Source organism: Macaca thibetana, chromosome 14, assembly GCF_024542745.1.
Source record: "Macaca thibetana thibetana isolate TM-01 chromosome 14, ASM2454274v1, whole genome shotgun sequence".
NCBI lineage: Eukaryota > Metazoa > Chordata > Mammalia > Primates > Cercopithecidae > Macaca > Macaca thibetana.
Genome location: NC_065591.1, coordinates 19,991,112 through 20,005,414, shown reverse-complemented (window position 1 = coordinate 20,005,414; position 14,303 = coordinate 19,991,112). Strand labels below are relative to the sequence as shown.

Sequence of the window (14,303 nt, the reverse complement as noted above, 5' to 3'; positions counted from 1 at the left end):
CCTTGTCAGACTCGCATTTATGACTGTTCATGCTAGGCTGCAGCGGCATCCTCGGCCCCAGGTCACTAGGATTATTGAGGCCATCGTGATTTAGGACCTTGTCATGATGTCTGATGGGCACCAAGCGTGGCCCCAGACAAAGGTGGGCCTCTTGGCCCAGGCAGGGCCCTCCCTCCTAGGCTGGCAGGGCCCTTCCTGCCCCTCCCTGCTAGGCCAAGAGGTCCTCAGTCCTTTCAATACGTCGTGCTGCTGAATGGGCTTAATAATCCAATTCTGGGAGAAAAGTGGTGGAGAACAGCAATTAAAGGCCGACCCAGCTACATCTGGGGATATGTGGAGTCACTAAAACCGCTAATTCCGTTGCCACATAATGAGGTTTCTCCCCTTTTCTTGTCACCCTGGTCTCCCCTTGTCAATTAAGGCCAAGCACAGCAGAGGTTGGTTACAGGAGGGTGAACGAGCCTGGAGGCAGCTGATCACCCACAGGAAAAGTTTCCTCCTCTAGATCAGACACTCTGGGGGTTCTGGGGAGGGGACGAGGAGGGGGCACAGACTCCGGTCAGAAAGTCTAGGCTCAAGTCCTGGCCCATGGGCTGGAGACGTGTAATGCAGAAGAGAACTAGCTTGGAATCCAACACAGTTCCATACAAACCCTGTGACCTTGGGACTGTGACCCAACCACTCTGGCCATCAGCTTCCTTATCTGTAACACGGGGTTAACGTAAGGTTGCTATGAAGAGACATACACCTGACATGTGGCAAGAACCCAACACACAACAGATAGCAGAGTGCTGTATTATGTTTAGGTCCCTAGCAAGGCATTTGGCACACAGTAAGGGCTCAGTAAAGGGAAATCTCTGGTATTATTATGTGACCTCAAGCAATTTGAGGCTCTCTTGGCCTCAGACTTTCTTACCTATAAAGTGGGGACAGAGACTGTCCCTGCCTGTCTCTTACAGTTGTTTAAGAAGTGAGTTAATTCACATTTAGAGAACAGCATCTGGCTCAGAGTTAAGGCTCCCTGTAAGTTAGCAATGATTGTTCTGGTAGCTTTCCGAGCTTGAACAAGTTGCTTACCTTCTCTGGACCTCAGTTCTGTCTTCTGAAAAAAAAGGATTTAAAAATAACACCATCTGTTGTGTCTACCACACAGGGTTGTTGTGTGGTATTCATTAATTAAATGAGATAGTGTTGATAAGAACATTTGGTGATCTGTAAGTGCTCTACAAGTATTAACTGTCAGCATCATGCCATTAAAAGGTAATTAGTTGGTAAATAAAGAGAAAGAATCAAGCATTTTTCCCATCTTTCCTATACAAACTGTACTACTGGGTACCAAAATTGCAGATGAGGGGACGTTTCTCCTTTTAGAAGTATTCCAGCTAATAAATGAGGAAGGGATGATAGAATTGGAACCTCAACATTTTGCAACCCCTAATGGATTAATGGATCTAAGCTGTGAGCATCCACATCTGCTGACATCCCCCAGCTGGAGACAACAAGCATGATGTGCCTCCTGATGGAAACGCACAGCACTGTGAGGTCATATGACTGAAAAAGCCAACCCTGAATGTGATCAAGCCTCAATAACAAATTGTCGACTTACAGGAAACACAGAAGACAGAGGAGTGAAGCCACCATGGGGATGCAATCAGTAAAGTCCACACTGTGGGAAAACAGGTCAAGCATCCGGTTTCTTCAACAAATAAAATTTTTAAAAGAGAGAGATAGGGATTACAGATTGAAAAAGACACATCAACCAACCTCATTTGGATCCCAATTCAAACAAATTTAAAAAATAAATAAAATTAAGACATTTATAAATTTTAAAAATTTATAAAATAAATAAAAGCAACTGGAAATGTGAACAGTCACTGGACATTTGATCATATTAAGGACTTATTGTTAATTTTTAGTGAGATACTTGTATTATGGTTATGTAAAAACAGTATAAAAGTGTACTGAGATAAACATGGATAGAATATACGGTACACAGGGTTTGCTTCAAAAACAATATGGTGCGGTGGGTGAGTATAGAAACGAAACAAGATTGATACTTGTTGAAGCTGGGTAAAAGCTGCAGGGGGTATCATTCTAATACTCTCTATTTTGTATATGTTTGAAATTTTCAACAATAAAACATTAAAAAGAACAATTGAATTAGTCAGGGACAAGCCTTCATCAGGCATCCTGAGATTGCGTGTAATGCAAGTGCTATAGGGGTTATTTTGGTAAGGACGAAGGGCCCCAGTGTCAGTCTTTCTGAGATAGTTGGATCTCCCTTTCAGTTCTTGACAATTTGTTCTTTTTGCATGCCTATAGTTACAGCCTCGAAGATAGCATACAGGTTGGCTTTACAGTCATTTCTAAATAACACTTAGAGTTTCTCACTGTATTAGTCCATATTCATACTGCTATGAAGAAATACCTAAGACTGGGTAATTTATAAAGAAAAACAGGTTTAATGGACTCGCAGTTCCACATGGCTGGGGAGGCCTCACAATCATGGTGAAAGGCAAAGGAGGAGCAAAGGCACATTTTACATGGCAGCAGGCAAGAGAGTGTGTGCAGGGGAACTGCCCTTTATAAAACCATCAGATCTCATGAGACTTACTCACTATCACGAGAACAACATGGGAAAAACTTGCCCCCACTTGCCTTCCACCGGGTCCCTCCCAAGATACTTGGAGATTATGAGAGCTACAGTTCAAGATGAGATTTGGGTGGGGACACAACCAAACCATATCACTCACCTTCTGTCTTTTTCTGAAACCACCCTCTGGGGCTTCTAAAGCAATGCTGAGATAGTCAGGGAAGACTACCTGAAGGAAGTGGCCAAAGATGAGAAAAAAGAGATATTCCAAAGCAAAAGCTCAGAGGCAGGCATGCTCACAGCTTTTATGGACTGGGCCTGGCTGACGCAAGGAAGGTTTGGTGCTGGGGCAACCTCGAGTACTGAAGATTCACTCAGTACTGGAGCCCTGAGTGTCGGATAAGGTCTGGTTTCCTTGTGACACTGCACAGCTCAATAGCTCTCAATGTTCATAAAAGAAACCCAAGTGTGTTTCTGTGACTTAATGAGGTGTTTGTATTATACAAGATGAATTAGCAGAGAAAGAAGATGAAGCAAAGGAGGGTTCGGGAAGAAAGGGGAGCCTCTTACACAGGTAACAACACAGACCAGAATTTCTCAGAGTATTCAGAAGAATCCCAATCCTTCAAGATCCTCCATGATAAAGGAGGACCCCAAACTCCATGGACAAGAGTTTGGGAAATACTGCATTGGTTCCTCTTAGAGTCACAATTTTCATTAACATATAAAGGTCCTAAGAAGTCCCATAGGAAATAAAACATTTTAATTGTGTTTTACTTGGAGTTTAACCACAAAACACCTCTATTTCTCTGTTTTGGGGAAACCCTGCCTTAGATCATAAGACACAGTTGTACAAAGCCTCCATACCTTATGATTCTAGACCTATTTGTTGATCTGTGATCCTAACTCCATACTTACCCCTGAGGCCCCCAGCCCACACCCCCACCTGACTTTTAGTCCCACAGCTGGGGCCAGAATCTCTGTAGAGCACTGAGGAGTTTCCAGAGCAAGACCCAGAAAAGACTTAGGGTCTCTCTCAGCCTGTCATCATGAGTTCCCAATCATAGATTTTTAAATATGAATGAAGTAGTCATATTACATGGGGGGAAATATGGGGGAGTGAGTGCCAAGGCACCTTCCCCTATGCTGTGGTTTCAGTGTTTCCCCCAAAGTTCACGTGTTGGAAACTTAATCCCCAATGCAACGGTTTTGATAGGTGGGACCTTTAACAGGTGAATAGATGAATGCTGTACTAGCCTGTCCTCGCATTGCTAGAAAAAATACCTCAGAATGTAATTTATAAAGAAAATTGGCTTCATTGGCTCACAGTTCTGCAGGCTGTACAGCAAGCATGATTCTGGCATCTCCTCAGCTTCTGGCGAGGCTTCAGAAAACTTACAATCATGGTGGAATGCAAAAGGGGAGCAAAGTGTCTCACATGGTAGAAGTAGGAGCAGGTGGGGGTGATACACACTTTTAAACAACCAGATCTCACAAGAACTCACTCTTTATCACAAGGACAGTACCAAAGGAATAATGCTAAACCATTTACGAGAAACCACCCCCATGATCCAATCACCTCCCACCAGGCTCCACCTTCAACACTGGGGATTACAATCTGACATGAGATTTGGACAGGGACACAGATACAAACCATATCACATAGCACTGTCACAGATGTGGGTTAGTTATCACGGGAGTGGGCTCCTGATACAAAGGATGGTTTTGGTCCCCTTCCTCTCTCATACAAGCATGCCCTCTTGCCCTTCCACCTTCTGCCTTGGCACACCAAGAGAAGGTCCTCACCAGATGCAGTCACCTTGAACTTGGACTTCCCAGCCTCTAGAACCATGAGCCAAATAAATTTCCATTTGTTATAAATCATCCAGTCTCAGATATTCCATTATGGCAACATAAAATGGTCTAAGACACCCCCTCACTCTCTGAAGCAGTATAAGAACTGTTGGCCTAGAAGGTCTATGGCCTATAATGCTGGCTCAGACTCTGTGCTTCATGAAAAGCCTTTGTCCTTGATTCTGGGGGCAGGCTGTGTCCCTCTAGCTTGAGCACTGCAGGAGGACTCACCTGGTAGGCTCCATGGCCAATGTACACGGTATTTTTCAGGCTGTGCCATTCCACCCAACTGCCAACATCCAATCTCAGTTACTGTATAGAGCATGAAAAGGATCCTCTCTTGTCCCCTTGCTGGACTGAAGCTGCTGATCTTAGAGTAGGAGGGCTCCATGAGGGGAGATGCTCCCCAACTCCCACCCTCCCTAGGCATGACTCATTCAAAAACTACATCTTGAGCAATTACCATTACCATATGCTGTTGTGGAATCTGGGGAGACAGCAGTGAACTAGCAGTGGGGGCAGGGACAGAAAGTAAACTCTAAACATAATGAGAAAATTGATATAGAATAATAGAAGGGCAAGAAAAACAAGAAAAATGAAACAGGAAAACAAGATGAGTATCTGGGGCAGGGGTGCTTACAGTCCTAACCTTGTGCCTTAGTTTTCTCCATAACACTCACCATCACCTGGCCAACTATATCTTTCACTCATTCATTTGTTTAGTGTTTCTCCTTCCACTCCAGGGGGAGCTCTGTGGGGACAGGGAGTTCGATCTCTCTTGTTCACAGCTGTTCCCATGTAGTAAATCCTCAATAAGTATTTGTTGGACAAATGAAGCAATCTGTGTGTCTGGCATCCCTCCTGACATCCTTTTCCCTCTCCAGGGAGAGAGTTTATCTTAGCAGCTGATGGGAAAGAGCAGTGGAGCACCCTAGCTGCAGCCTTGACCAGTGAAGGCTCTGGATGTAGCCTTGACCTTATGGCCCAACTTCCCCCCATCACCCCAGATCTCACTCAGCCTCTTCCCCCAGGGAGAGTGTATTAGTCCATTCCCACACTACTATAAAGAACTACCTGAGACTGAGTAACTTATGAAGAAAAGAGGTTTAATTGACTTGCTTTTCTGCAAGCTATACAGGAAGTATGGCTGGGAGGCCCCAGGAAACTTACAATCCTGGTGGAGGGCAAAGAGGAAACAAGCACATCTTACCATAGCAGAGCAGGAGAGAGAGTGAAGGAGGATGTGCTACACATGTTCAAACAACCAGATCTCATGAGAACTCACTCACTATCACGAGAAGAGTAAGGGGGAAATCCTCACCATGACCCATTCACCTCCCACCAGGTCCCTCCCCCAACATTTGGCATTACAATTCAACATGCGATTTGGGTGAGGACACGGAGCCAAACTACATCAGAGGGTGAGCCCAAGCCTCACAGGTCTCCCAGCCTTCAGGAGATGGACAGCTGGGAGATGACCTGAGGGCTGCAGGCCCATAGGGCAAGTCAGTGTCCAGCTGCCATCATTGATCCCCTGGGGGGGTACAGCAGCTTTCTCCCTGCTCCGCCCAGCCAGGGCTATCTTGCTAAACAGACATCAGGCCTCATCACTCCTCTGCCGAAAGACCTCTGGAGGCTCCCACCTCACTCAGAACAAAAACCAGTGTCTTTGATCTTCTCCCCTCTCCCTCCACACTCGTGTAATCACATTCTGAGCCATGTCTTCTAGCTTCACTGTCTCCCCTGGATGGTCCTTAGACATCCATCACACTGCTGCCCCAGGACCTCTGCACTTTCTACTCCCTCCACCTGGAACTCTCTGTCCTGGTGTCCACATGGCTGGCACCCTGTCAATGTTCAATTAGCTGCTCAGTACCGCCACTCCTCACAGAAGTCTTCCCTGACCAGCCCACCCCAAATTGTCACCCACTTATCCTTCTCTATCTTTTTTGGCTTTCCTTTTTACTTATGGTTCTTTTTACCACTTGACATTATATTATATATGTATTCAATTGTTCATTGTCTGTATCATAAGAATACAGGCACCACAAGGACAACACTGCTGCTACTTTATTGACTACTGTATTCTCAGCACCTGAAACAGTGGCAAGCACATAGTAGGTGCTCAGGAGATTTTTGTTGAATGAACGAACAAATAAGCCAGGCTGTCAGTGGGCGCCTCAAGGACACAAGTTCCCCGGGGAATGTGGGCAATGATTCTGTTTCCTGGTCCTGGCACATAGAAGCTGGGCTGGGCTGGGGCTCAGCCCCTAGACTGGGAAAATATTCCTGACTGAGACAGGCTGAGGGTTCGGAGTTCCCAGGAAGGGGAATGAACATACCTTTCCTCCACGTATTGTGAGAGTAGCCTCCCTACCTCCCTGGCAGGTGGCCAGCCAGGCACTCCAAGCCCTGCAGGGACAGAGAGCCCCCTCCCTGTCTTACTGAAAAGCATTAATAACAGAATGGGAGGGTGATCTGACGACAAGAGCCATATGTTTCAGAAACTTGGAAACTCCAGAAAACACAATGCAGAAATAAATCACAACCCATGTATATACCACTTTTTTTTTCTTCTTACAAAACTGAAATCCAATGGCCCACTTTATGTTGTAACCAACTTTATTCTTAACTTTATACTGGCATTATGGTGTAGCTCTGTGTCCCCACCCAAATCTCATCTTGAATTGTAATAATCCCCATGTATTGCAGGAGGGACCCATTGGGGGGTAACTGAATCATGCGGGCAGGTTTTCCCATGCTGTTCTCATGCTGTTCTTACTATCTCATGATAGTGAATAAGTCTCATGAGATCTGATGGTTTTTCAAAGGGTAGTTCCCCTGCACATGCTCTCTTGCCCGCCGCCGTGTAAGAGGTGGCTTTGCTCCTCCTTCACCTTCTGCCATGATTGTGAGGTCTCCCCATCCATGCGGAACTGTGAGTTCGTTACACCTCTTTTTCTTTATAAATTACCCAGTCTCAGGTATGCCTTTATTAGCAGTGTGAGAACAGACAAATACAACTGGGAACACATTCCATATGCCTTTAGCCACTTACTCTATAAAGCCATTCTTAACGGTTGTCTTATATTCTAGAACCCAACAAAACTACAATGGCGTTTTTAACCAATCCCTTTTTGTTGGACATTTAGGTTTCTCCAGACTTTTCATTCTTGGAAACAGTGTTACAGTGAGCACCCTGCATCATACATCCCAGTGCTCACCTCTGACTGTTTCTTCAGGACCACTTCCCTCTCTGGACAAAGCTGGGAGTCAAATCCAGGCTGGTGAAGGAGGCAGCGGTCCTGTTTAGATCCTTCTGCTCTGAGCAGTGCTGAGTGGTCCTCAAAGGTCCTCTGCACATTCCTCTGTCCTCATCACAGCCTTGCCCAAGACCTGCACTTTTCAAAATTAGAGTATCCCATGTGGGCAAGTTTGGACATCTTCAGAAAGTCCTTTTTGTGGATTCACATGTATTTGTCCAAAAGGAACTTGTAGTGTTTCACATTTTATTCATACATATATCAATGTGGTATCTAGGCTGCTTGAGATCTTAAGTTCATTCCCTTCTCTGAGGCTCAGTTTCCTTCTCTGTATGATTAGTGGATGATATGGCCTCAGAGTCCCTTCCTGCCCCATCCTACCAGGGCATCTCCAAAAGTGCTGTGTGCTATAGAAGGGGTCTGGGTGTGGGCTCTGCCAGCCTGGCTTTGAATACCAGCTTGTGAAATACTATGATCTTCAGCAGCTTCTTTGAGCTCTCTGTGCCTCAGTTTCCCCTTCTATGTAATGGGGTAACAATAATGTCCACGTCCCACCTCACAGGCGTGTGGGGAAGAATCAATGAGATTCACCTGAGCCACCTCTTGACACAGTGCCTGGCTCAGGGCACGGTACTCAGCAAATCTACTTTTATTATGACAAGACTTGATCTTTTCAATTCTTTTTTTTTTTGAGATGGAGTCTTGCTCTGTCGCCCAGGCTGGAGTGCAGTGGCTGGATCTCAGCTTACTGCAAGCTCCGCCTCCCGGGTTCACACCGTTCTCCTGCCTCAGCCTCCTGAGTAGCTGGGACTACAGGCGCCCGCCACCTCGCCCGGCTAGTTTTTTTGTATTTTTTAGTAGAGACGGGGTTTCACTGTGTTAGCCAGGATGGTCTCGATCTCCTGACCTCGTGATCCGCCCGTCTCGGCCTCCCAAAGTGCTGGGATTACAGACTTGAGCCACCGCGCCCGGCCGATCTTTCCAATTCTTTATTTCATTGACCACACTGATTTTGTCCCTGTTTTGTCAATGAAGAAACAGGCTCGGAGATGGTGGGACTTGTCTCAGGTCACATGGCCAGTTCAGGAGCATAGCCAGGCTTATTCATGCTCTGACTCCCACTCCAGTGCTCTCTGCATCTGGAAGCCTGACCCCCAAACAGTGGCCCAGCCCCGCAGTAGTTCCAGGGACCATGGGAGACCTAGTGGCTGAGGGTCGAGCTTGTGGTTCTTTCATTCTGCCTCCCATACTTGACCTTCAGGCTCTGCACAGAGGCGCCTTTTTCACTGGGCAAGCATGGACAGCTAAGAGGAGTGTGTGGCAGCTCACGGCATGTCAAGTGGTCAGAAAACAATGCCAGGTGCTGCTGAGCTGGAAGAGCCACAGTGGCCAATATGCTTTTATCAAGATTTTTTAAAAAGTGAAACTCAGAGGAACATTTTCCTCCCCAGAAGAAAAGGTGTGCAGCCCACCTGGTAGGTCCAGGCATGGACCCACCTACCCCACCATGATGCCTTTGGGTGAGCCTCAGCTGGTGGGTAGCAGAGCTGTCCTGGCCCCCAGGAGACTCAAGGCTGCCTTAAGACTCTGCTCCAAAACACCATGGAGTCTGTGCTCCACTGGCTCAGGGAATGCTGGGGCCCTTCCCCTGCCCTGAGCTTTACCCTGGGGATGGTGACACAAGTCTTCTCTGTTCCCAGGTCCTCTAGACCTCCTTGAATGAGGGGCAGAGAAGGATCCGGGCAGGCACATGGCCCATCTTCAAAGCCCAACCAGAAATAGCCCAACCCCTCCCCATCACCCTGCCTTCCCCCAGCCCAGGAAATCAACCTGCACCTTCCAGATCTTTGGGTTTTTACCTAATTTTTTCCATCCTCCACCACCCACCACCACCTCCACCCCCTACCCCTACACACACATTCAAGCTTCAGTTTTAACACTCAAAAGGCAAGAACTGACTACTGACTTCCACTGAGTCATCCCTACCCTGCAGCAGTGAATTTCCTGAGTCCAACTGCCCTATAAAGAAAGAGGAAATGCCAGAGAAGGAAGAAAGATTAATATTTCAAAAAAGAAAACCATCTGGCCATATAATTTTATATTTATTCTTATGATCAGTTAAGCTGTATCTCCCTTAGACCATAAATTCCATGAGGGCAGGACCTGCATCTGATTGGCTCACTGTCCCATCTCCAGTGTCTAAGACAGGGGACCTAACACACAAGGAAGAATGAAGACCCGAAGAATGAAGAGCCAGCCACCCTCCTTTCTTGGGCTCCCTAGGTGAGCTCAGAAAGGACCCCTAGAAGCACACAATGAAGAGGTTGAACCAGACCTGTGGTTGCTAAGCCGGGCTCTATGAAGGCAGTTGTGTGAATCCTGTTTTCATGGTTTTAAAAAGTATAACAAAATCAACCCTCCTCTCCTCCCTGGGACAGCTTACACAAGCTCGCCAAGATGGCAGCCTCATTGATTTTTCCCAGCCGTCCAGGGACTCTGGTTAGCTATTGATGACATCACAGACCCCAACCCAACTCCAGCTTATGTGACCAGTACTGCCAGTGTCTACATGGCATTAAATGAGCTTGTGACAGCCATTGGCTTCCCCGTGCATGTAGGTTGTGGTAGAAAAAAATGTGGCAGGGAACACAATGCAAATTGTCCCCTGAAGATCCAAGTGAGCTTTGATGGGGAGAAGTTTTGGAACCCCAGCTTAACAGGTACTTGGAGTTCCTCCCAGAACCAAGCACCTCAGGTGGGCACTTTCTTTCCCAGACCACTTTCTTCCTCATCAAAAATACCCTGAACCCAGGTGCGGAGCCTCACACCTGTAATCCCAGCACTTTGGGAAGCCCATACGGGAAGATTGCCTGAGCCCAGGAGTTCGAGACCAACCTGGTGAAATAGTGAGACCCCATCTCTACAAAAAAAAAAAGAATTGCTTTAATTAGCTTGGTGGCATGCATCTGTAGTCCCAGCTACTTAAGAGGCTGAGATGAGAGGATGGCTTGAGCCCAGGAGTTCAAGGCTGCCATGAGCTAGGATCACGGCACTCCACTCCAGCCTGGGTGATAAAGCAGGACCCTATCTCTTAACAAGATAATAATAATAAAGTCCTCTGAGCCCAGAAGGAGGGAGAGAAGGGAAGTGGAAGGAGCAAAGTCATTCCTTTGGATCCTGGGGAAGACTAGGAGCAGTTCTGAAGAGATACAAAGCCCAGATTTCCATCAGGGGCTGTAATAGGGAAGACACTGGACCCCTCCATAGGACCCACCTTCCCTGGCACCTCCCACATCCCCTGAGTGGAAAAGGAGGCCCAAGGCTGGCTCCTAGGGCCCACAGCCCAGAGCCTGCTGCATGAGATTTTAAATTGTCTCTCTCAAAGTCCTTGCTAATAACAATATTAACAACAGCTCACTCTTAACGAACTTACTCTTCTCTGGCTATGAGTCATGGAGTGCATTTTACAGACATGTGCTCATTTCTTTTCAACCCTCACAATAAGGCCTTGAGAAAGTATAAGATTATGCTCATTTTACAGATGAGGAAACTGAGGCCCAGAGAGTTATGATAGATTATTGCAGTAATGGCCCCCAATTGTTCGTGCACTACCCTGGGCAGTGCCCTCCCACCCTGGCTCAGGACTTGACCATGGGACTTACTTTGGCCAATAAGAAAGAAGCAAGCATATTCCAGGTGCGGTGGCTCACACCTGTAATCCCAGCACTTTGGGAGGCCGAGGCAAATGGATCGCTTGAGCTCAGGAGTTTGAGGCCAGCCTGGGAAACATAGCAAAATCCTGTCTCTGCCAAAAATACAAAAATTAGCCAGGCATGGTGGTGCTGCCTGTGGTCCCAGCTACCCAGGAGGCTGAGGTGGAAGAGTCCCTGGAGCCTGGGAAGTCAAGGCTGCAGTGAACCATGATCATACCACTACACTCCAACCGGGGTGACAGGCAGAGATCCTGTCTTAAAAAATAAAAAGAAAGGAGCAAACATAATGCCTGCAAAGGCTGGAGAAGTGCTTGCACACCGGGGCTTCTCTCTCACTGCCTCTGACTGAAGTCCTTTTACCGCTCTGTGAACAAGCCCAGGCTCATGGAGAGAGCCCCGTAGTTCATCATCCCAGAGGAAGCCAAATTAATCAGCCAGTTCCAGGGATCCACCAGCTAATGGCAGACACATGAGTGAGGCCAGCCAAGATCATTCAAGCCTTGCCCAGACCAGGACAGCTCAACTGATCCCAGTGGAAATTGCTGATTCCCAAATGGTAAGCTACGTGAATGTTTGTTGCATTAAGCCACTGAGCTGTGAGGTGTTTGCTGCATAGCAAAAGCACCTGACACAGCGGTGAAGTCATTTGTCCAAGGTCACACAACAGGCTGGAATTCAAACCCAACCTTTCTGTGCACTTAAGAGCATGTGCTCTTAACACTAAAGCCTTAGTGTTTACAAAGTCCATTTATTTTCATTGCAGGTCCCTAGTGAGTCTATGAATCCATCATCTCTGTGCGGAAACTCAGAGATGTCAAGGGACCTACGTTAGGTCACACAGCTGCTGAGAGATGGTGGAGGACATCCAGCCCAGTTCCTTTAATTCCACTTTCCTGCTGTTCTTGCCACTCCACGAAGGCTGGAACAGACAGAGCCCAGGGCTCCGGTTTACAAATCAGCCTCTTCCTCAACCTCCGAGGTCCTCCACAATCCTTCTTACATCTCATGAAGGGCCCGAGGTTCTCCCTCCCACCATGAGTTTCTCAGACAGAACAGATGGCACCCTCACCGGGAAGTCAGGACAGTGGACCTACCCCTTCCCACCCCTCACCCTCCCCTCCCTGCATAGTAGGAGCTGTCGGTTGTCCTGGATACAGCAGGTAATGGAAAGGATGGCAGCTGAGGTCACAGCGTGAACCAGGACGGCTGTGGGCAGGGAGAAATGGCTTCCCAGACACACTTGTGCCCTTTCGCCCAGCCTGGAGTGAGAGAGGAGGGCATGGTTGGCCTGGCCATGCCCACACTAGCTAGCGTAGGAGACCTGAGGTCCCCATGAGATTCCCAGGATGGGCTGAGAGTAGGAGGAGGTGAGTCAACCGCCCAGGCCTCCCACATCTAATTGCAAGGCAGTGGAGAGGGAATGTCATATACCCACGTGGAGTACCATGAGGTGAAAACAGCCACTCGAGGGTCCAGCTGAGGCCCTGGCCTGATTGAGTAGCTCCAGAGTAAGGACCTAAGAACAAGGTCTGCTTCCCAGAGGAGGGACTTGAAGTGATGGGGTCCCTCTACCTCCACCAAAACCACAACATAAACAAGGAAGAGGCAGCTGTGGCCCAAGGCAAAGAAAATGTCTTAAAGCCATTCTGACCCGGATTTCACTCCCACATCCCCTCCCTACCACGCTCGACACGTTCCTCAGTATCTCCGAGCCTCAGCTTCTCATCTGGCAAATGGGGGCAATCATCACATATCTCAGGGGTGGTTGAGAGGTCTAAGTGAGAAAATACAGGGAGAGCTTCTTGTAAACCACAAATGCTGCGTACATGGAGGTGATGCAGGGACGCCATGACCCCATTGCCCATCTGGCCCCTCCAGACCCAGTGATCTTCCAGCCCTGGATGAAACCCCATCAACTTCACTTCTTAGAGCTCAGAGGGCCCATTAGAAACCATCTGGTCCAAACGGTCTGATTTTACAGACAGGGAAATTAAGACCCAGAGAGAAAGGCTTTGCCCAGAGTGTAACAGCCAGTGAACATGGTGTTGGCCCTAGAAGCGGGTCTCGTAACTTGGGTTCTTTCTATTCCTTCATGCTATCAAAGCTCACCCCTATCCCCTGCACCCCATCTCTCTCCACTGTGGTCTGCCCCTAGGTAGAACTGAATCAGGGAAGCTTCTCTCTGCTCCCTTATTGGCTAACACATCCCCTGTTTTGAGTGAAGCCATGCTGGTGAACCACATTAAGAGGCTGGGCCTCCCCCAGGAGGCTCCTGCACAGTATCTGTGCTCCAAATAATTTAAAGCCCTGGGTGTAGCCCTGTGAGAGACAGCTGAGATTTTAAAGCCTTTGGGGGTCCCGCCAATCATATCAGCAGCTGCCCTTGTCCTCACTGGGGTCAGCAGCGGCTTCACCACAGCCCTGGAAGGAACTCCCTCACCCCATCCCAACCATCAGAGAAAGACTGAATTGTTCCACATCCCCGACATAATCCAAGGTTCACAATGGTTACCAGAGCTGAGTTATCCCTTTTAACTCTCAGAATGCTGAAAAGTGTGTTTCCCCCTTGCGGGGTGTTGCACGTATTCCCTACTTTAGTCATAGTGCCCCCTCCTTCCAAAGCCCACTCAGCCCTCTGCTTACCAATGGAGGAGAGTCTGGCTCAAAGCCCCTCCTTGGAACTGTCCTCCAATCTTACCCTCCCCTGAGGTGTCTGCCACCCTCTCTCCAAACTCTCTCCAAATTAAGAACCAAGCTCCTTGCTCACCTCATCTTTCCCAGGGTCTTCCAGCTCCAGCCAGCCCACCAGATGCCCAACTCGGCACCCAAGCTCCACACTGCCAACAGGCAGGGCAGCCAGCCAGGCTCAGTGGAGACAGG

The 14,303-nt window shown here is 48.0% G+C and overlaps 1 protein-coding gene across 1 annotated transcript in view; it reads left to right on the top strand.

Annotated features, from left to right (window-relative positions):
* MAPK8IP1 (mitogen-activated protein kinase 8 interacting protein 1) overlaps nt 1–14,303 on the top strand; it is a 631,105-nt gene that overhangs the window by 256,484 nt on the left and 360,318 nt on the right. The gene's annotated exons all lie outside the window — the stretch shown is intronic.